The 22,960-nt window shown below is 38.5% G+C and overlaps 1 protein-coding gene across 4 annotated transcripts in view; it reads left to right on the plus strand.

Moving 5' to 3' along the window:
• The window catches only part of LOC136863292 (uncharacterized), a 731,410-nt gene that overhangs the window by 632,538 nt on the left and 75,912 nt on the right, over window positions 1-22,960 (plus strand). The window lies entirely within an intron of this gene.

Consider the following 22,960-nt stretch of genomic DNA (forward strand, 5'->3'; position numbering starts at 1 on the left):
GCTAGTGCTGTAGTTAGCTCTATGTTAGAGCTGATTCAAACAAATACCGATATGAGGCGCCACTCCATACCGTTCCGTACAAGGTCTTATATTAGTTTCGTAAACATTAGTAAGTGATAATGAACTGGTTATAGTATATTTACAGTCATTCATTGTAATTTTAACGTGAAGTCGACAATATTTTGGTCAATACGTTTACTTCCACGTTATCACTGGCTTTAGTCATTGATTCCACTTGTATGGTGTAATCTGTCCCAGCTGTTTAGAGGTTACAATCTCCTCGGAGCATGACGCCTCTACTGTGGATGTATCTTCCAATAAGGGAAATGAATCGTAAAATAAAATAGAACTCATATGAAACGAATTTTCATCAGGCTCAAATTGATCTTTCAGTGTAGATATAATGGTAAGATCTCTTTCGTCAGGCTTTGAATCATGAGTCCTACCAACAGTTAATGAAAACCCAATCTGATATTATGGAGTATTTACCATTAATATTTACATTTGTACTAAATAATAAATATCGTAGGTACCAGTATGCATTTAATATAAGCCTGCTGAATAATAAAATTGATTTTTAACGTTATTATATCCTTTAACCGGTGACATGACGTCTCATAGACTCCCAATAAACATAAAACATCTGGACTTATTTAATTAAAAATCTTGCAGGAAGCTGTAGTTTGTTACCTTCTTATCTGTGTCAACACACTTCACATCCTGAGTCAGGGTTAGCTCACTACATTTGATTGAAATTCTCAAGTGGTCTTCACGTCAGCAGTTACAAGAGTATTTTTGTCAATGCATGTTGCATGGTCGATGTAAGTAAAACATCTCAAATTACTAGTCCGTTGCAGTTATTAAGAACTACAAATTCTCAGTTCGAAGAGTACATTAGGGAACTACTAATGAAAAATGTAGTGATTTGGCTATTTTCTTTTGGCTGTTGGAGATCGCAGTTTTGTAATGCTTTTGTGTTGTTAAAGTTGTGCCATGAAAGCCCGGGAAAAAATTGAATTGGAATTTTTAAAGGGTTTGGCATCTGATCAGGTCAAATTACATGTCAAAGAAGAATGATAAATGAGCGAGTTTCTGAGAGATACGAGCAGGAATAAGCAACATTTTGTGCATAAGACTCAGCGCCGAGATACGGAAGAAAAACTAAAGAAGCAGCAGTCTTGCGGTACGTGTCCAGCATCCTTGAAGAGGAAAAACAGTATATGCGTGTTTTAAGTAGAAGTTTTTGGTTTGTTTGCAATCTACTAAAAAAATCTGCAACAGCTGCAGCGAGAACGAATGGATGTCGCATCATCAATGCCGGAATGATAGGTTCCAAAGTGTGCTGCATGTTTTCATTCATGTGATTATTTTCGTTTATGCCTGTTGTGTTCTGGATCAGTGAAAAGTGATCTGTTTGGTAATTGCTGTGTATTTTTATAATTTTACTGACAACAACAATCAAGGTGAAATTTAAGACAATGTCTGCATGCTGTGAATAAGAAAGAAGGGGAAATATATCTTTGCATTATTAGATCGTACATATATTTATATTATGAGAGATTATTACATGTTGAATCAGATTGATTGAGATGACTGTGTTCATATTTGTTAGTTCATTATAGAAAACTTCTGCTAGTAAAAGTAACTAGAAATTACCAAAATAACCCTAAAAACATTTGTGTAGAGACATCTATTGGAGGACGAGAGATACTAAACATGACGATAACTGTACTATTTATTACCAGGGCTTATAAATCTGGATTTAAGTTTCTGGAAACTTGTTAAAGTTTACAGCGCAATTAAAGTTACAAGCGCATGTAGGTAACTCACAGATAACTGGTGTACCAGAAACCTTCATAGAAGATAGCTTACACCCTTGCTTCAAACCCAATTTAGATTCTATTTGGCCACATTCTACCCCATCACCTACCTTAATACTACATTGTACGCCTCTATACATGGCCTCAGTCACTTGTCATGTTTCTAGACACCCCTAACAGGCATAATTTCCCAACCAGTGCACTCCTGCTGACCGTATCAAAGGCCTTTTCAAAATTGATAGCTGTTATATATAGTTATACTCTTTTCCGTTTGGTATATTAATCTATTATTGTTTTTACAATCATAATGTTATCTACTGTTCTTCTACCTTTCCTGAAACCACTGTGATATATCGAGGATGGAGAATCTTCCGCCCATTTCATCAGTCTGTTTGCCAAAATTATTGTATATAATTTACCTAGGGAGTCCAGTAATCATCATCATCATCATCAGTGTCCCACTCCAGTCGCCCGGGTGTGGTTAACAAGCCTCCTCCACTTCTTTCTGCCCTTCCACTTTTCCTGCTCCATTACTTCGGCCACATCCACCAACTGGTCTCTTTCCCTTAACTTCTCTTCCCAATTCCCTTCTTGCTACCCGTTCTTTTCCCATTCTTTTCACATGTCCGAACCATCTCAGTCTTGCTTTCTGTATCTTCTGTACTAACGGTTCTATATTTAACTCCTTTCTGATTTTAATATTTGGATTTCTATCGCTTCTTGTCTTTTTAACCAGTGTTCTTAAAAATTTCATTTCTACTGCTTGGATCTTACTATCTTGTCTCTTATTAATCACCAGCATTTCTAGTCCGTATGTCACAATTGGTATGAAATACTGTTTATATAAAGTTAATTTCATTCTCTCGGGTAATTTGTCGTCCCATAAAAGCTCTCTGACTTGATAATAAAATGTTGTACCTTTACGTAGTCTGTTATTAATTTCAGGATTGATTTCATTACTTCCATTAATAATGCTACCCATATATGTAAACTGTTCTACATTCTATAGCTGTTCTCTGTCTATGTTCACTTGGCTTCTCTTTTTCTCCTTCCCACAGTGCATGACTACAGTTTCCTTTTTACTATTTACCGTTCAAAACTCCTTCAGATTTTTATTCCAAATGTCCAGTGTTCTTTGTACTTCCTTTTCTCCCTTTCCCCAAATCACCACGTCATCTGCAAATACCAAAGCATTCACTACATCACTACTAATACTCTGTTTTACACATTTTATGATTTCATCCATCATTATAATAAACAATAATGGCAACAGTGCACTTCCTTGCTTGAGACCTTTTTTTTGTATAAAATGTTTGTCATCACTCCCCACTTGTACACTGCTTTTACTCTCATGATACAACATTTTTATCTTGTTAATTAATGATTTTGGTACATTCCTTTTCAATAGGCATTCCCATATATGTTTTCTCTTAACTGTATTATAAGCTTTTTCCAAATCCAAAAATACAAAGATGATTTCCTTGTTCCTTTCCAGATGTTTTTCCATTATCGTTTGCACTGTAAATATCAAGTCTATTGTTGATCTATTTGGTCTACAGCCATGTTGTTCTTCCTCTGTGTTTCTATTATATCCCTCAGTCTTTAGTCTATGACTTTCTCCATTATTTTTAGCCCATGTGATAATAGGGTTATACCCCTATAATTTTCACATTTCTTCCAATTTCCTTTTTTGAACAGTGGTACAATGCTTCCTTGTTGCCAATCTTCAGGTATCCGTTCATCCTTCCATATGCCATTGAGGGCTTGGTATAGCCACTGTAGTCCAATGCTTCCTGCTGCCTTAATCATATCAGCATTGAATTTGTCTTTTCCACTTGCTTTATCTTTAGTCATTGCTTTCACTGCCCTTTCAAGGTCCACATTATTACTCAATAACTCTAGCTCTATTCCACTCTTAGTTATTTAAAATTCTTCTTCTCGTGAATATGTCTCTATTTTTTGAGGTGATACCACACCACTTATATTTACTCATTATTCTATTATCCACCCTCCTCTGCGAACCATGTGACCTTGCCGCGATGGGGAGGCTTGCGTGTCCCAATGATGCAGATAGCCGAGCCGCAGGTGCAACCATATCGGATGGGTATCTGTTGAGAGACCAGACTAACGAATGGTTCATCGATAGGGGGGTAGCAGCCTTTCGGTAGTTGCAAGGGCGGCAGTCTAGATGATTGACTGATACGGCCTTGTAATAATACTCAACATGGCTTAGCTGTGTTGATACTGCTACACGGCTGAAAGCAATGGGAAACTACAGCCGTAACTAACTCCCGAGGACATGCAGCTCTCTCTGTATGAATGATGTACTGATGATGGCTTCCTCCCGGGTAAAATATTCCGGAGGTAAACTAGTCCCCCATTCGGATCTCCGCGTGGGGACTACACGAGAGGGGGTGATCATCAGGAAGATGGATACTGACATTCTGCGAGTCGGAGCATGGAATGTTAGAAGTTTGAATCGTTGTGGTAGGTTAGAGAATCTGAAAAGGGAGATGGATAGGCTAAAGTTAGATGTAGTTGGTATAAGTGAAGTATGTTGGCAGGAAGAACAGGATTTTTGGTCAGGCGACTACCGAATTATCAACACGAAATCGAACAGGGGAAATGCAGGAGTTGGTTTAATAATGAATAAGAAAATAGGGCAGCGGGTAAGCTACTACGACCAGCATAGTGAAAGAATTATTGTCGTCAAGATAGACACCAAACCAATGCCCACCACAATAGTGCAGCTCTATATGCCTACTAGTTCAGCGGATGATGAAGAAATTGAAAGAATATATGAGGAGATCGAAGATTTAATACAATATGTAAAAGGTGACGAGAATCTAATTGTGATGGGAGACTGGAATGCAGTGGTAGGCCAAGGAAGAGAAGGTAGTACAGTAGGAGAATTTGGATTGGAACAAAGGAACGAAAGAGGAAGTCGGCTGGTTGAATTCTGCACTGATCATAATTTAGTGCTTGGCAATACTTGGTTCAAACACCACAAACGACGGCTGTATGCGTGGACGAGACCTGGAGACTCTGGAAGGTATCAAATAGACTTCATTATGATTAGGCAGAGATTCAGAAACCAGGTGTTGGATTGCAGAACTTTCCCAGGAGCAGACGTGGACTCTGACCACAACTTGTTGGTCATGAAATGCCATCTGAAGTTGAAGAAGTTGAAGAAAGGAAAGAATGCAAAAAGATGGGATCTAGACAAGCTGAAAGAAAAGAGTGTGAGGGATTGTTTCAAGGAACATGTTGCACAAGGACTAAACGAAAAGGCTGAAGGAAACACTATAGAGGAAGGGTGGAGAGTCATGAAAAATGAAGTCAGTAGGGCTGCTGAAGAAATGTTAGGAAGGAAGAAAAGATCAACTAAAAATCAGTGGATAACTCAGGAGATACTAGACCTGATTGATGAACGACGAAAATACAAGAATGCTAGAAATGAAGAGGGCAGAAAAGAATACAGGCGATTAAAGAATGAAGTGGATAGAAAGTGCAAGGTAGCTAAGGAAGAATGGCTGAAGGAGAAGTGCAAGGATGTTGAAGGCTGTATGGTCCTGGGAAAGGTAGATGCTGCATACAGGAAAATCAAGGAAACCTTTGGAGAAAGGAAATCTAGGTGCATGAATATTAAGAGCTCAGATGGAAAGCCACTTCTAGGGAACGAAGACAAAGCAGAAAGGTGGCAGGAGCATATCCAACAGTTGTATCAAGGTAAAGATGCAGATAATTTGGTTCTGGAACATGAAGAGTCTGTTGATGCTGATGAAATGGGAGACCCAATTTTGAGGTCAGAGTTTGACAGAGCTGTGAGTGACCTCAATAGGAACAAGGCACCTGGAATTGATGACATTCCCTCTGAATTACTGACTGCCTTAAGAGAAACCAGCATGGCAAGGTTATTTCATTTAGTGTGCAAGATGTATGAGACAGGAGAAGTCCCATCCGATTTTCGGAAGAATTATGTTTTACCTATTCCCAAGGGAGCCGATGCTGACAGGTGTGAAAACTACTGCACCATTAGTTTAGTATCTCATGCCTGCAAAATTTTAACATGTATTAGGGCGTATTTACAGAAGAATGGAAAAACAAGTTGAAGCTGAGTTGGGAGAAGATCAATTTGGCTTCAGAAGAAATGTAGGAACACGTGAAGCAATCCTGACTTTACGTCTGATCTTAGAGGATCGAATCAAGAAGGACAAGCCCACGTACATGGCATTCGTAGATCTAGAAAAGGCATTCGATAATGTTGATTGGACCAAGCTATTTATGATTCTGAAGATGATAGGGATAAGATACCGAGAACGAAGAATTATCTACAATCTGTATAAAAATCAGTCTGCAGTGATAAGAATCGAGGGCTTTGAAAAAGAAGCAGCAATCCAGAAAGGAGTGAGGCAAGGCTGCAGTTTGTCCCCTCTCCTTTTCAATGTTTACATAGAACAGGCAGTAAAGGAAATCAAAGAGAAATTTGGAAAGGGAATCACAATCCAAGGTGAGGAAATCAAAACCTTGAGATTTGCCTATGATATTGTTATTTTATCTGAGACTGCAGAAGATCTCGAGAAGTTGCTGAATGGTATAGATGAAGTCTTGGGTAAGGAGTACAAGATGAAAATGAATAAGTCCAAAACAAAAGTAATGGAGTGCAGTCGAACGAAGGCAGGCGATGTAGGAAATATTAGATTAGGAAACGAAGTCTTAAAGGAAGTAGATGAATATTGCTACTTGAGTAGTAAAATAACTAATGATGGCAGAAGTAAGGAGGACATAAAATGCAGACTAGCACAAGCAAGGAAGAGCTTTCTTAAGGTATGTATTCACGTTTCGGACCAAAATCTATACTATTTTATCAATGTTTTTGAAATTTTTACAATGAAATACTCGTATTTACGGAATATATTTACACTATAAAAATTTCACACTTAAGGTACCGTTTCCTAAATAATTGACAAAAACTCCGAAATTTTGCATACATTTCCAAAAATCATAGCTTTCTGGAAAATAGTTCAATTCCAATTATTTTTGCGCATAATTCATCCTAATAATGCATATAATGTGATGAACTAAACAGAATTTAATAATTCACTGATATCATATTTTTATAATATATTTTTCATGGCAGTCAAAATTTTAGAATATTTAGATTTGTTTTTTCATTTGGTACCTTTTTATTATAGTCTTATTTATTATTATGTTTAGTTCAGAACATTCTACTTTTAATAAGCTTCAATTTGACATATCAATGTATTCTATAACTTAAAATTTGAAGACGTTATGATTTTTTGAATTATGAAAAATCTGGAGAAATTCACTGTGTGGAAAATTGAACTTGAATCTTGGAAGTTTATTTCGGGATTGAAATTGCTTACTTTGGCTAATTCAAACCCTCCTGAGACATAAGTGCCGGCCCCGTGGTGTAGGGGTAGTGTGTCTACCTCTTACCCGGAGGCCCCGGGTTCCATTCCCGGCCAGATCAGGGATTTTTACCTGGACCTGAGGGCTGGTTCGAGGTCCACTCAGCCTACGTGATTAGAATTGAGGAGCTACCTGACGGTGAGATAGCGGTCCCGGTCTAGGAAGCCAAGAATAATGCCAGAGAGGATTCCTCATGCTAACCACACGACACCTTGAAATCCGCAGGCCATCGGGCTGAGCAGCGGTCGCTTGGTAGGCCAAGGCCCTTCAAGGGCTCTAGTGCCAGTGGGTTTGGTTTGGTTTGATGCATAGGTAGGTCCCTCTTATTGTAGTATTTTGTCCTCTTTGAGTCGTTTTCTTCCTCTGAGATACTTTCAGTGGTAACTTCAGCCAGAATCTTGACATGTTCAGTATATAATGCAGGTGCGGGCGGTGGAGGTAAATTCAAAATATTCGAAAATTTTCTTGCTTCACTTCCACCACACCCATTGAAGCGCATCCCATACACAAGTCTTCTATTAATTTCATAATCTGACAATTTCCCCTTGATGTACACTGAGGTTCAGATTGAAAATCACTATTACTACACACCAAACTAACAAAAAAAAATGCCCAACCTAACCTCTGTTTACAGAAGTTTTTCAGCGATATTGATCCACATTTCATACAGACAGGACATACCAGCAAAGATAACAGTTTTTCTACACATTACACACTAAATGTAATGTTAAAAATACTTGAGAATCACCACAATTACTGTCATAATGCGAAGTAGAAAGTTTTTGACTCGGAAGCACTACTGACATTGGGAAGTTGATTTTTATTGTTCTCATTTTGGACTACTGTCTCAGTAATATTTTTTTTATTCATTGTATACTTATTTCCATAGCAACGGCGCTTTCTTTTATAGCCACTATGTCTATTACTACCCATTATTCACTTAGCAGAAGTTAGTTACTCGATATAAACACAAATAACACAGCACATGGCATTCATAATTGGATTGCACAGCATTTATGCAAGATTCAACATTCCTTCTCCAGAGATATATCATGTGACAACCACTGCTATCTTTTGGTTCACAAAGGTACTACATGGGGAAACACCAGTGCGATGTATTGAAATGTAATTATGTGGAAAAAACTGCTTGAGTATGGAAAGCTAGTGAATGTTAGCACCTGACCACGCCCCCAGAGCAGATAAATCATGAATGCAGTGGTCCATTTAAATGCAATTTACGGCCGTTCTATATGTCTCAGGCCAATGATACTTACATATTTGGAAACTAGAAATTCCAGGCTTTCATTTGTCATCAAAAGCTAAATATTGATTATTTTGACCTAAATCGCAATTTCGAACGTGAATACATACCTTAAGAAAAGAAATTTGCTCACTTCAAACATTGATATCGGAATTAGAAAGATGTTTTTGAAGACTTTCGTGTGGAGCGTGGCATTGTATGGAAGTGAAACATGGACGATAACTAGCTCAGAAAGAAAGAGAAATAGAAGCTTTTGAAATGTGGTGTTACAGAGGAATGCTGAAGGTGAGATGGATAGATCGAATCACCAATGAAGAGATACTGAATCGAATTGGTGAGAGGAGATCGATTTGGCTAAATTTGACGAGAAGAAGAGATAGAATGATAGGACACATCTTAAGACACCCAGGACTTGTTCAGTTGGTTTTTGAAGGAAGTGTAGTTGGTAAGAACAGTAGGGGTAGACCAAGGTATGAATATGACATGCAGATTAGAGCAGATGTAGGATGCAATAGTTACGTAGAAATGAAAAGGTTAGCACAGGATAGGGTGGCATGGAGGGCTGCATCAAACCAGTCTGTGGACTGATGACTCAAACAACAACTATTATCCACTGGGCCAGTTGGCTCTGCAGTTAGGGGCGCACAGCTCTGAGCTTGCATCCGGGAGATAGTGGGTTCAAACCGCACTGTCAGCAACCCTGAAGATGGTTTTCCATGGTTTCCCATTTTCATATGAGGCAAATGCTGGGGCTGTACCTTAATTAAGGCCACGGCCATTTCCTTCCCACTCCTAGCCCTTTCCTATTCCATCGTCGCCATAAGACCCTTCTGTGTCGGTGCGATGTAAAGCAACTTGTAAAAATAAAAGTTCTATTATCCTTTTTTAATTTTAGTTTTTGCAACATTAACCTGCTCCTTCCCGTAACGTAATAGATGAAGGGGAATGATGTGATTCGGCGCACTCTCTAATCTCTATTTACCATTTCTAAAATATCTCCTGTACACACAACCAAATCTAATTACACTACCTCTGTGTATTGTAATATTTGTCAGCTTTCCCATTTCATCCCTCTGCCACCATCCCTTCAGAATATGTAGATTTTCTGAAGCACATAGTTCTAGGAGTTTATCCACATATATATTCCGTTCCTTATCCTGACTACTTCTGTTCCTCTCATTGGCTCCATCCCCTCTTTACTATAGACTGTGATTGACTCCCCAATTCAAGCATTCCAGTCTCGCAACATAATAATTCCTGCTTCTTCAAAGTTACTTCTCATTAAGTTAATATCCTATATTAAATCCTAAAAAAGAATAATGCTTATAGATTTCAAGAAAACTTAAGACTCCATCCACAGACCATCATTATTAAAAATTTTAAGACATTTCAGACTTCACCCAAAGCTGATCATTTGAACTTACTCTAACTAATACAGTTTCTAAAATTAAGTTCTGAGGAGAATTTTCTGAACCATTCTTGGTAACAACTGGTTTAAGACAGGGTGACGGATTGTCACCTCTTCTTTTTAACTGTGCACTAGAGGACGTTACGAGGGAATGGTACAAGAACAACTCAAAAAATATAAAAATTTGGACCCAGAAGGATAACATACATTTGAACTGTCTAGGATTTGCTGATGATGTAGCTCTTTTGGCCATTGATATTCAGGAAATAAAACAACAAATAAAATCTTTACAGGAAATAGCTCAAAATATTGGTTTGAAAATTTCATTTGAAGAAACAAATGATGCTAACTCAACTTCCGCTTGCAAACTAAATTAAACTGGGAGACCAAGAAATAAAAAATGTAGAAAAATTTTAATATTTAGGTGAAATAATCACATACAACCTGAACGAGAAACTAGCATGGCAAAATAGAATAGATAAACTGGTTACAGCACAGCATGTTACCAAGAATACACATAATAAAAAGTGTCTCTCGATAGCAACCAAATTGAATCAGTACAAAACAGTCACCCAGCCACAAATTACATATGCATGTGAAACAACAAACACAATTGCAATAGATAGAGTACTCAATTTAGAAAGGAGAATAGTGACAACCTATTTAAATAAAGATTATCAAGTAAACTGAGTCTGGAGACTAGCTTCCTATGAGACAGTTTATAAAGAAACAGAACCTGTGTCTAGCACAATGAAAAAGAAACGAATATCATTCTTAGGGCATCGTATATGGTCACCAGAAAATAGAATCAGTAGAAAAATAATAGAAAAATTATGGAAGAGTATGAATAATATTAGATGGATCACAGAATTTAAAGAAGACATGAGAGAGTTAAATATTACAATAGAAGATTTAAAATACAAAACAAATACACTCAACATATTGAAAGATAAACACACTAGACTACAGACAAAAATCAAAAACCAGAGAATAGGAAGAATGATTCCAGAAGCAGAAAGAATATTACGTTCAGAAAAGTTGAAACAGAATTGGGCTGACTAAAAGAAGAAAAAAACCTCCATACACCTAAGTAGTCCTATGTTGGCTAAAAAATTAAAATAAATAAATCCTAAAAAGAAAAAAATTCATGTTTGTATATGTTAACCCTAACAGATGATTATATGGGAAGCCTATACATATATATCTCAGTCTTCTACCACCCAGTTTGACCTTTCATCCAAACTACATCCTCCATACTGTTAGGTAATTATTCTATCTGATTACTAACCTCCTTTATTAGGAGTGATATTCCTCCTGGGTTTCTTCTCGTAACACTCTCTTTCTTTTCATTACACTTCTCGTAACATACCCCTTCCATGATAAGATTCTCCCTTCAGACAACCATGTTTCTAAAAAGGCAAAAATCTCAAAATTTTCCACAAGTTCTAACATTTCAGCATTCCCCGGCCTTCTATAATAACAAAGCCAATCCTCCATTCTAGTTATTTTGCTTTTCTGTTATTAGTCACACTTCTTGTTTTACTTCTTGTACTTATTGGCTTATCAATTTGGACTATGCATCCATGAGGCAAGCTATAAATTCCCCCTACCACATTTCCTTCCCATTTATTTCCTTTTACTTCTATTGGATCCTCCTCCTTAGACCAAATGTTTTTCAGATTCTGTCCTTGTTTCTTTTTTCATAGGATCCTCTATTTTACTACTGCTTTTTACAGCTACCGGTGTTCTACTGGTGCTAGCCCCAATTCAACATCAGGTGTTAAGCATTTACTCATGGGCTGCCGTTCGCCACTGGTGATAATTTCCTCATTCTCTGTAGTTGTCAGCAAACCCACTGGTTCGTGCTCCACTCCTGTTTCTTGGAAGTCATCATTCCTTCTTCCACGTTGTGGCGATGACACTGCACTCTCTTCTCAAGCCAAAACTTCCAGCTGAGATGACAAGTAATTCTTTCTCCAACCATTACCTATGATGATGAGTCTCTTGCTCCTTATGAATGCTGTAAGACCCTCTCTTCTGGCTTTTCCCCATCTCCTTTCTCACTTCATCTCCCAGTTCTCTCTTGATCCATACTTCCATCCCTCTTAAATTCTTGGTACTCCGGAGAATTTGGTAGGCTTTCATCCTGGATAAAATTTGCAACTTAATTGGCCTTGGTCCTTGAGTCCTTCCTATTCTCTGCACGTCGTCATCATTGGATTCCATGCAATTCACTTTCACTCCTGCCGTGAACACCTCCAACACAGAAGATAATAATAACAATTTACTCTCGCCCCTATTCTCTTTAATTCGATAAATTATCCAGCATCTACTACGTTGAACAAGTGTTGATCTCCGGACCTGCATTTCCAGCTCTTGTGTGCGCTGCTCCAACACCATGCAATGTTCCTTTGAATTTTCCATTTCCTCTTGATATTTACCTAGGCATTCTCTTATACCTGCCATATTTCCTCTCAGGTTATCTTTCAAGTCCTGAATATCCTTGTTCTATTCCATGATCAGCTCCCTAGTCATGTCTGCTTGGCTGACCTCCTTCACCACTTCCTTAAATTTTTTCGGTATCTTCCCAACTCAAGGATCCATGATTGCTCTCCTCTCCTCCAGTTACCAAAAGCACAGCGATCACTATTGCTAACACCATTTTGAAGTTACTAATACGGTAGCAAGTTTTAGCCCACATACCTGGTACGTATACGTTACGCAGTTATTCCATCAGCTGATAACCACTCGGTAGAGGTCAATGCCTATCCCCATTACGCCTACACTACACTTACCACACACCACCCCCGCACTCACGTTCGCTTCACTTGCAGGGTTCCAGTTGACTAAAATGTTGAACATCACACATTGTCACCTTCCATTAGCTGCTGCATTTTCTCGCAGTCTACGGGCTTTAGTTCCTTTTATGACTGAAGACTGTACTGCTACATTTTTCATCACTTTCATAACACTTTCCACTCCGTCATCAGTGCTAGTTCATGACTAGCCCATCATACACGTTTGTTAGGACTGCACACGAAAGTTGCCTTAACATGTTTGACTGTCTCACCTGATGCTCAAGATCATCCTGGACTTTTTCACAGGCATCCCATTATTTTGAATTGCCGAGTGTTGTCCAATGAAGGATCGTATCCATATTGTCACCAAAACTCACGCTGAACTGTAACTACCGAATTACACTTCACGAACTGCAGTTCACAGAAAGCTTTGTGCTTGGGAGCCACCATCTGTAAATGGAACACTACATCTGGTGCTGTCAAGAGACAGGGTGTGGAAAAAAACAATTTGCTGCATATAATACAAACTTTCAGAGTTGCTCTGTCATCCAATCTAGAAAACAGACAGCTTAAAGTTGGTTACATAGCCGTAACAATTGTGTAAAACTCCGATATTCTTTTGTGTATACTTGGTATTATCCTTAAAATACAAAATGTAATGTGCAAGTTTTAGTTCCTTATTGCAACTCTCTAATTGAACTGAGGCCACAGCAGTTTATTGAGGCTGTACTGACAATAATAAGAGGACAGTCATATAGTTTCATGTCCTCTTTCACTTCTGAATTAGTCAAGCTCATGTATGTAAATTTTTAATTTTTGATGTGAGCATTTAGTTTTAGTTACTGAAAACTCTGTGCATTCTAGTTACAACCATTCAATAACACCTACTCTTATTCACTAAGTTTGATATCTATCTAAAATGACAAGGATCAACGTTCATTACTGCTATACTTCCTACTTCTAAATAATTCAAGAATCTGTTCAAATAGGGGCCGATGACCTGCGATGTTAGGCCCCTTACAACAGGGGGGTGACAGTTGCATAGATCCTACGCTTCCGAGGGCCAAGCTCAGAATGAGTAACTTTTCCCGACGACCACCATGCGCCGCTGTTGTACCTCACGTCACTTCACCAAACTTCACGTGACAAATACGGGAGCTCCTATTGGTAGAAACAAATTTCCGATTGCTATTGGTCGATTTCGAGTTGAGAATTCCCGGTCGATGGGGCCGTTTATCGCTGTTGTAGTTTGTAATTATGTGTTTTGAACTTGCCAACCGGTTTTTAATTTCAATTGCACTATATGCGAGTATGTTATTAATAACAATAACATGTGTAACACATATTTATGTCACGTTATGGCCTTTGGGCTGAAATAAATTGCTTTGATAACCACGTGTGAGACCATTTTTGTTTATCTTTTTTATTTTCGTTTTCATGCTCTGCGGGTGTTTTTCAGTGAAATTCTGAGTGGAATTTCTTGTTTGAAGAAGTAGAAGATATTTGAGGTAAGAATTCCTTATTATTTTTGTTTTATTATCCTCCTGAGGCCGGAATATGAAATGCATATCACACCAATGTGAATGAAATTTCAATAAATATAACACCAACTTTTTCGTCTACTCAATGTTATATTTAAGTAGTTTATTGTTTAAAATATTTTTTGCGGGATATTTGATTCTATTTTTAAACAGTGTCTTAAAAGAACGTTAGGCCACAGGAGGTTATGTAAGTTATTAAGTTGATGGTTGATAGCTGTTTCTGTTCCCAAAAATATCTTTTTTTAAAGTATTTTTGCGTGGTGGTGGTTGTTATTAATAACAATAACATGTGTATCATATTTATGTCATGTTATGGCCTTTCGGCTGCAATAAATTCTTAATTTATTAAATTCAGTTGATGTAGGCCTATTATGTTATTTCTGATAAGCCACTGTCGTTTTGATGGTATTGAATTTAGCAGTAAAAGTATAAACTGTTGACAGTGGTCTTAATTATATCCTTCTATTTCTTTTTATTCCTTAGATCATGCATGGAAAGTGCCAAATTTGTGGGATATACACCAATAGCGAAGAGTTCCGGCAGGAGGGAATCTTATATTATTTCAACATTTCCCTATTCCTAGACGTGATATTTGCAAAAAGTGGCTGGACATTGTGGGAATCCGAAAGTTGCGGCAGCTTTCTTCAAAGCAGCTAAGGAACCACACTATGCGTTTGAGACATTTTCGCTGCTCCAGCTATCCAGGACCTCTATCGAAGATACTGTCTCAGATAGAAGTAAGTAATTATTATCATTATTAATATTATTAATGGTCACAGTACTATGACATATCAAATTTTTCTGTTGTTCATTTCAAATTGCTCTCTGGAGGTAATTATGGTAAATTCAACAGTGGCAGACGAGGTTGAACCTCGCTTCTCATAATGAAAGTCACTGTAATGCCCGTCGTACGTAGTCTTGCCTTACCTAGCAAGTTGAAATTTAAACTATAGATATATTTATAAATTGAAATTCTGAACATTTGAATGTACCTTTTTAAATTTTTGTCTATGTTCCTCTCAGCATGTAGGGATCTACTTTTGGAGTCAGTGAATATCAAATTTGCAATAACAGTAAGGTTTTCTTCATTAATTTCAATCAAACATGAACAGAGCAAAATCAGTCCTTTAATATCCCTCAATACAGTCAAGTGCTTAACGAATTTTGGTGGACAACATGCTCAATGTAATTTTATTCCTGTTATTCCTACCTTAAGAACTGTAGGAAGACTATAATAATAACTATAGATATATTTATAAATGAATGATGATTGCATTCACTGTAGTAGGGGAGAAAAAAAATTCATATCTTAGTAATTTTTTTTTTTTTCCCCATATAGATGTGCCTCGACATAAGTCTGGACGTCGGTCAGGTCCTTCAGCTGCTATGAGTTCCGCTGCTGCTGCTCCCACTGCCTCCACTCCTTCTGTTACCGGTACTGCTGCTACTTCTACCACTGTTACTATCACTTGTAGTATTGCTGTTTCTACTACTGCAGCCAATAGTGATACTGTTGAACCCTTACCAAAATGCTTAATTCCTTTTCATTTCCTACAGGCATTGGCACGGCTTTCTTCAAAGTGTTAGAATCTCGAGTCAGAACTGTGAGTAGGCTAGTGATCAAAAAGTTTGGTCCCTCTTTTTTAATGAAGTTTCTTTGTCTGCTAGACTTCATTACAGTGTTACAAAGACTATGGATACCTAGGATGTACCAACAGATTTGCTGTCATGCCACCGGGCGAGTTGGCCGTGCGGTTAGGAGCGCGCAGCTATGAGCTCGCATCTGGGAGATAGTGGGTTCGAACCCTACTGTCGGCAGCCCTGAAGATGGTTTTCTGTTGTTTCCCATTTTCACACCAGGCAAATGCTGGGGCTGAACCTTAATTAAGACCACGGCCGCTTCCTTCCCATTTCTAGGCCTTTCCTGTCCCATCGTCGCCATAAGACCTATCTGTGTTGGTGCAACGTAAAGCAACTAGCAAAAAGCTGATCATGCCTTGGTGTTCATGGCTAGAGGTCTCCTCAGAAAATGGAAGCAACCTGTTGCTTACTTTTTATGCAGAGCCACTGTACCCACTGAGAAACTTGAAAGTTTTGATAAAGGATGTCATTTGTGCTTTGCAGAAAACCGGCTAGGAAATTGTGGCAAGTGTGTTGCTGCCAGGGTCCCACAAATAGCAGGAATGGGTAGCCAGGGGATACTATGTAAAAAATAAATATGATAAAATTTCAACTTATTCCCCTCAGGCTACTAACAATATTATTAGACAGGCAAACATTAACAGCAAAAATGAACTATTTTAGTTTTATCATGAAGAAGACGTAACAAAGTAGTTTGAAGTTCTAGTGTTCTACTGCTCTTTCATAGTCACTCGGTTGCTGTGAAGAGCCAGACAGGTTTGTTACATCCCGATACCGAGCTCGATAGCTGCAGTCGCTTAAGTGCGGCCAGTATCCAGTATTCGGGAGATAGTATGTTCGAACCCCACTGTCGGCAGCCCTGAAGATGGTTTTCCGTGGTTTCCCATTTTCACACCAGGCAAATGCTGGGGCTATACCTTAATTAAGGCCAGGGTCGCTTCCTTCCCACTCCTAGCCCTCTCCTGCCCCATCGTCACCATAAGCCCTATCTGTGTCAGTGTGACTTAAAGCAAGCTATTCCACGCTAATCCAGACACTGCTCGCGCACGACACTACCGATGTAACTCGTGCAATTATGCTGACAATGATGATGATTTTTCATTTAAATAAACAGTTTTACAGTGTTTATATTTTAATTTGGAACACATAATGACTGAAATGTGTAGCCTCTGTAGCTCAGGTGGCAGCGTGGTGGCCTCTCACCGCTGGGTTCCGTGGTTCAAATCCTGGCCACTCCATGTTAGATTTGTGCTGGACAAGGCGGAGACGGGACAGGTTTTTCTCCGGGTACTCTGGTTTTCCCTGTTATCTTTCATTCCAACAACACTCTCCACTGTAATTTAATCTGTCAGTCATTAATCATTGCCCCAGAGGAGTGCGACGGTCTTTGACAGCCGGCACAATTCCTATCCTCGCCGCAAGATTGGGCCTCATTCATTCCATACCTGGCCAGCCCCGTGGTGTAGGGGTAGCGTGCCTGCCTCTTATCCGGAGGCCCCAGATTCGATTCCCAGCCAGGTCAGGTATTTTTACCTGGACCTGAGGGCTGGTTCGAGGTCCACTCAGCCTGCGTGATTAGAATTGAGGAGCTATCTGACGGTGAGATAGCGGCCCCGGTCTAGGAAGCCAAGAATAACGGCCAAGAGGATTCGTCATTCTGACCACAGGACACCTCATAATCTGCAGGCCTTCGGGCTGAGCGGCGGTCGCTTGGTAGGCCAAGGCCCTTCAAGAGCTTCAATAATAATATAAGAGAAATTTATTGGACTCCAACCTATTCAATACATTACAGGATGTTAACATTTTTAGTTAAACATCGTTAAAATGGAGACATGTTTCGCCCTCCATGTGGGGCATCATCAGTCATATGAAAGCACCTCATAATTAAACCAGACGTCTGGTTGGAAATTATGAACATAATATGTAAGAAAGAATACATTAAAAAACACGTACAAAGTCCTATCCTAAATGAAGTAACAATAGACTAGTTACATATAGTAAAATACGCTAGTGGTTTCTTAATATTAAAATGAGGCCATCATATGCACAGTATAAAAATGAAAGTAATCAAAGTCTATATGATATTGAGTTCGATGGTAGTTCTACGTAGTATATACAAATGATGGCAAAATAAAACACAATTTATAATTACTGTACACTTATTTATAATTGTTAAAATTGATGAGATAAAACATTCCAATATGTCTATTTGTAATTTGGCTCCAACCAAAATAATTCGCCCTAGGATTCATGAGGTAGTCAACTCCGTTGGTCACTCTCTATTTGAATGGAGTGCACAGTGTAAGTGAACAGCTTTTGTTGATTATAAAATGAGGCTGTGCTAAGACAGAGTTAAAACAACACCGGCTTCAAATGAAGATAGTTAAAAACATCATTAGGTTCTTCCTAGTTGACTAAAGGTTTTTGTATATTTTGTTGTTGAAGTGTGGGAAAGTCAGTTGTTGGTTGAATGGGCAACGGTCGAACATGTTGTGCAGTGCAATCGGTGTTTGAGCTGTCCTACATGTGAGGGAAATCTGAAAATGGAGGATTTGTCTTAATTAGTTGAGTAAAATGACGGAAAAAGAGAAAAAAAGGGGAAATCATTGAGAAATGAAAGATGTGAAAGTTAAAACTTACCTTGAAAGCTGTTGAGCTGTTACCTAATTGTTAGGTTTGTGGAGCACTGGCTGTCGCTGATGTCCTGCTCCTCGTGTTGTACGTGTGACGTCTTAGAGGAGGGGAGTGGATTTGGGAAGGCGGGGCTGTGGGTATGTGATTGGCGCTTGGGGAGGAGTTGTGTGTATTGGAGGGAGAATAGGGGCGTGATGAGTTCAGCGGCTTAGTGGGGGGTGCTTGGAGAGCTTGTTTTGAGGACGTTAACAAGTCTTTTGTCTTTCAGATTTAAACTGTAACGGAGTTTTCCGTGGTAGTTAGAGGTGAAAGAAGGTGCGGGGGTGAACGGGTCTCAGGCTACGAAATTAAAGTTAATTTAAAATTTAACAAGGTTATATTTTCTTAGCAAAAAACAAGAAATAACAATAATGGCAGGTACAGAGTAGCAAAACCACTAATCGAGAATGTACAATTACAGGATTTGGGGCTCCGAGAGCCAGACACACAATTCTTGAGCAATTAGCCCAACTTTACGATATACAGAATTCAACAACGGGGCAGAAGACCCCAATCAAGCCCAGGAGCACTTGCTCCCAATTACATCATACAGCCTCCTCGAGGCGCGCAGAAACAAACTTCAAAAGAGCGATCTGCTCTCAAAGGTTAAGTCTATCAAAGACCACACCAAACTCCACCTTCAAGTTGTCCTCTAAGGACATAAACACAGGGGTAAAGATGCCCAACCTACTGAGGCCTATTAAGTGAGAAAATTTAATTACATGGCCTCTAAAATACCAATTTGAAAGGAGGCGAACTTGCGCTCCTAATACACTTTGTTTAAAACCTACTTGGCACTAGGCCGTTAACGCAAGGGCTAATCCCATACTAAAGAGGTGACTTTTTAGAAGGAAACAATTTACATTACGTTAAGGAAGAAACGGTTGTGAAAATAAGTTCACCTCAATGCAATATGAGAGGGAGCTCGAGAGGGTTAAGCACTCTCTATCCCAATATGAAGCTTAAAAGATAGAATAAATACAAAGATTCTTTACATTTTAGGGAAAGTTACATGGTGGAAAAGCTTCGGACCCGCCCCGAGAGTTAAACTGCTGAGCTAGCAAGAAAAGAAGTTATTAATCGGCCATTACCTTGTTGTTGAACTGCTGCCCGAAGGAAGAGGCGCTTCCCGCCCCCTGCTATGTACTTTACACACTGAAAGATGTTACTGAAGTGGCCCAGAGACACTAAAATCAGCAGTTTATATACTCTCGCAGAAAGTTCGAGGCGTTTCAGGAAGGAAAACACCCGCCCACAATCATTTTATTGGTGGATAAAGAAAACCCCTACACAAGATGAAGAAGAAACACATTATTGGTGGAAAATTAATTAAAGAAATTCGGGATTGGCTAAATTCAAAACAAGGGGAAAGAAAGGGTTAATATTGCCAACTTAAACAATGACTGAAAGAAATTTAGCAAAGAACAAACTTTTGAAATTAAATTTTCTCCACAAAAAAAAAACAGTTCTTTCACTTCGCACTAGGGTGCATCGTTGTAGTTCTTCAGTAGTGTCCTCTAGAAGAGAATGTTCACACTTCTTACTACAAGCAAAACAAAAATACGTCGAAAACAACACAGTTCAGAAACTTCAAAATTTCCAAGTAGTGACATCTTCAGGATAACTTGAAGATTAATACATAAGACAAAGTTCAGACTTCTTCCAGAAGGGGGGTTTCAACTGGCGCAAGGTTTGAATTAGCGGCGTGGAGGTGTACCGCCCGGTACATAAACTATTGAGCGAAAATATTAATTGTTCGTAAAGAGGGCTTCGGTTGTCTATTGGATCATTTAAATTTTTATTCTTATTATATTTTTGGTCCAAAAAAATGTATAAATTTTCGAACTCGGTCATGAGCCTGCCTTTATCTAGTCTTTTTAAAATTTGGAGATCCTGTTCGATTGTTGTAAAGTTATGTCCGGTGTCTTTCATATGGATGCTCATGGCTGAGTGTTTATTGTGCTTTTGGGCATTGAAATGTTCTGCATATCTAATTGCAAAGCTTCTACCAGTTTGACCGATATATGAACTGTTACATTCAGCACATTTCAGTCTATAAATGCCAGAGCCCGAAAATTTATTGTTGTCCGAGTTTATCTTATTGTGGTTGAAAAATAGCTTTTGATTAGAATTATGGGTCTTATAGGCTACCCTAATATCATGTTTTTTTAAAGGGGTAGCGATTTGATGTATAATGGGGTTAATGTAGGTGAATGATGCATATTTAGGCTTATTAATTTTTATTGGGGAGAGGTTTGTGGCTAATTTCAATTTCACTTTATTGATTATTTTCTGTATGATTGAGGGATTGTATCCATTGAAAACAGCTATTTCTTTTATGGTACTTATTTCTTTTTTTAAATTGATGGTTGACATGGGAATTTTTAACGCTCTGTACACTAAACTGTAAAATGAGGCTTGTTTGTGCGATTGTGGGTGAAGAGAATTTTGTTTTATGGTTGTGGGAGTGAATGAAGGTTTTCTGTGAATCTGGAAATCGAAATTGTTTAAGGTCCTGGTGATTGTAATGTCTAAAAAATTGATGAAATTATTGTCCTCATCTTCTTCAGTAAACTTGATGCAATTATCAAGGCTGTTTAAGTAAGTTAGTATGTCTTTCAGTATTGTTGCAGCTTTTGTCTATTATTGCTAGTGTGTCATCGACATAGCGTAGCCAAAGACACAAACCATTAATGCTGTTTGTTATTTTACTATTTTCGAGGTTGTCCATATAAATTTCGGCGAGTATTCCCGAAATGGGATCACCCATGGCTAGACCTTCTTGTTTGTATATCTTATTATTGAACGTAAAATAATTGTTATGAAGGACGAAAGTTAGTAATTGTAAGCATTCTTCTATTTCTAACTGACTTAAGGTGCTGTGTTTAGAAAGATTAGTTCGTATGATTTCGATAGTTTTTTTAGCGGGAATGTTCGAGAACATATTGGTAATGTCAAATGAGCACATTATGTGGTTAGGCTGCAAATTAAATTTATTTAAAGTTTCGCATAATTCTGTTGAGTTTTTAATAGGGTGTTTATTGTGAAATGTGAAGTGTTTCTTAAGGAATTTTTGGAGGAACTGAGAAGTTTTGTACGTTGGGCTATTTCAGCTATTTATGATGGGTCGAATGGGAACGTCATTTTTATGTATTTTTGGCAGAGATCTGACGGTGGGTAATTTGGGATTCATGTTGATGAGTTTTTGATGTTCGTGTTCATTAAATAAAAAAGGTGAATTTTTTAGGAGTGTTTTTAAATTACGCTGAGTTTTTAAGATAGGATCTTTTGAAATTATTGAGTAAGAATTATCAGAAAAGAAATCCTCCGTTTTTTGGATGTAGTCGTGTTTATTCATTAGGACTACGGCATTGCCTTTGTCGGCTTTCGTTACTATAACATTATTGGTGTCTACCTTTTTTCTTAATTCGTGGGTTTGTTTGAGAACGGTGAAATTATTGATGTCGGAAACTTCTTTTACAAGGGTGGGTAATTTCTTTTTTATCTCATATCTCGCGTCATTTTGTCTGTCGAAGGGAATTTGTTTATTTATGTTGGATTCAACTTCGGCTATTGTGGTAATTATGTCCTCGGCTTTATTTGGACTAGGCCAATTATATTTTAGGCCTTGGTCAAAGAAATTGATTTCATTATCCGAAAATGTGGTGTTAGATAAATTGATGGTGGTTGGAGTGTTTTTCCATGAGGGGGTGAAAGTTTCTCTATTTTAGTTTTGGTTTATGGATTTAGGTTTCTCTTCTAATAGACATGTCAACTTGTGGTCTAAGGTTTTTTGGTCTAATATGTTCTGCAATTTACATGCAACGTGTCTTTGGTATGAGCTCCATTCGAGAGGTGATAATGATTGAGCAGTGATCAGATGTTCCCGGTAAAGCTGCAGGTTTAGTAGGGATTTTTTTCTATACATTAGTTTAATTTCATTTCTAAGCCAGATGGTGTTGACTTTATTTTGGACGTCTTTAGATTTGAGTGTTGGAATGTTTTTCCTTTGAGTTGATTTTAAGAAATTCGGCACCAGGGCTGTCGTGCCATGGGGTTTGGTTTGGTTCATTCCATACCTGACCCGATCACTGACTGGAAAGTAGTTTGTAGGTTTTCAATGACTGAAATATGTATTAATATTATTTAAACCAAGTGAGTTAGGAGCGCGCAGCTGTGAGCTTGTTTTCGGGAAATAGTGGGTTCAAACCCCACTGTACCGGGCGAGTTGGCCATGTGGTCAGGGGCATGTGGCTGTAAGCTTGCATCCCGAATCCGACTGTGGGCAGCCCTGAAAATGTTTTTCCGTGGTTTCCCATTTTCACACCAGGCAAATGCTGGGGCTGTACCTTGATTAAGGCCACGGCCGCATCCCTCCAACTGCT

This window comes from Anabrus simplex, chromosome 2 (assembly GCF_040414725.1).
Source record: "Anabrus simplex isolate iqAnaSimp1 chromosome 2, ASM4041472v1, whole genome shotgun sequence".
In the NCBI taxonomy this organism is placed as follows: domain Eukaryota; kingdom Metazoa; phylum Arthropoda; class Insecta; order Orthoptera; family Tettigoniidae; genus Anabrus; species Anabrus simplex.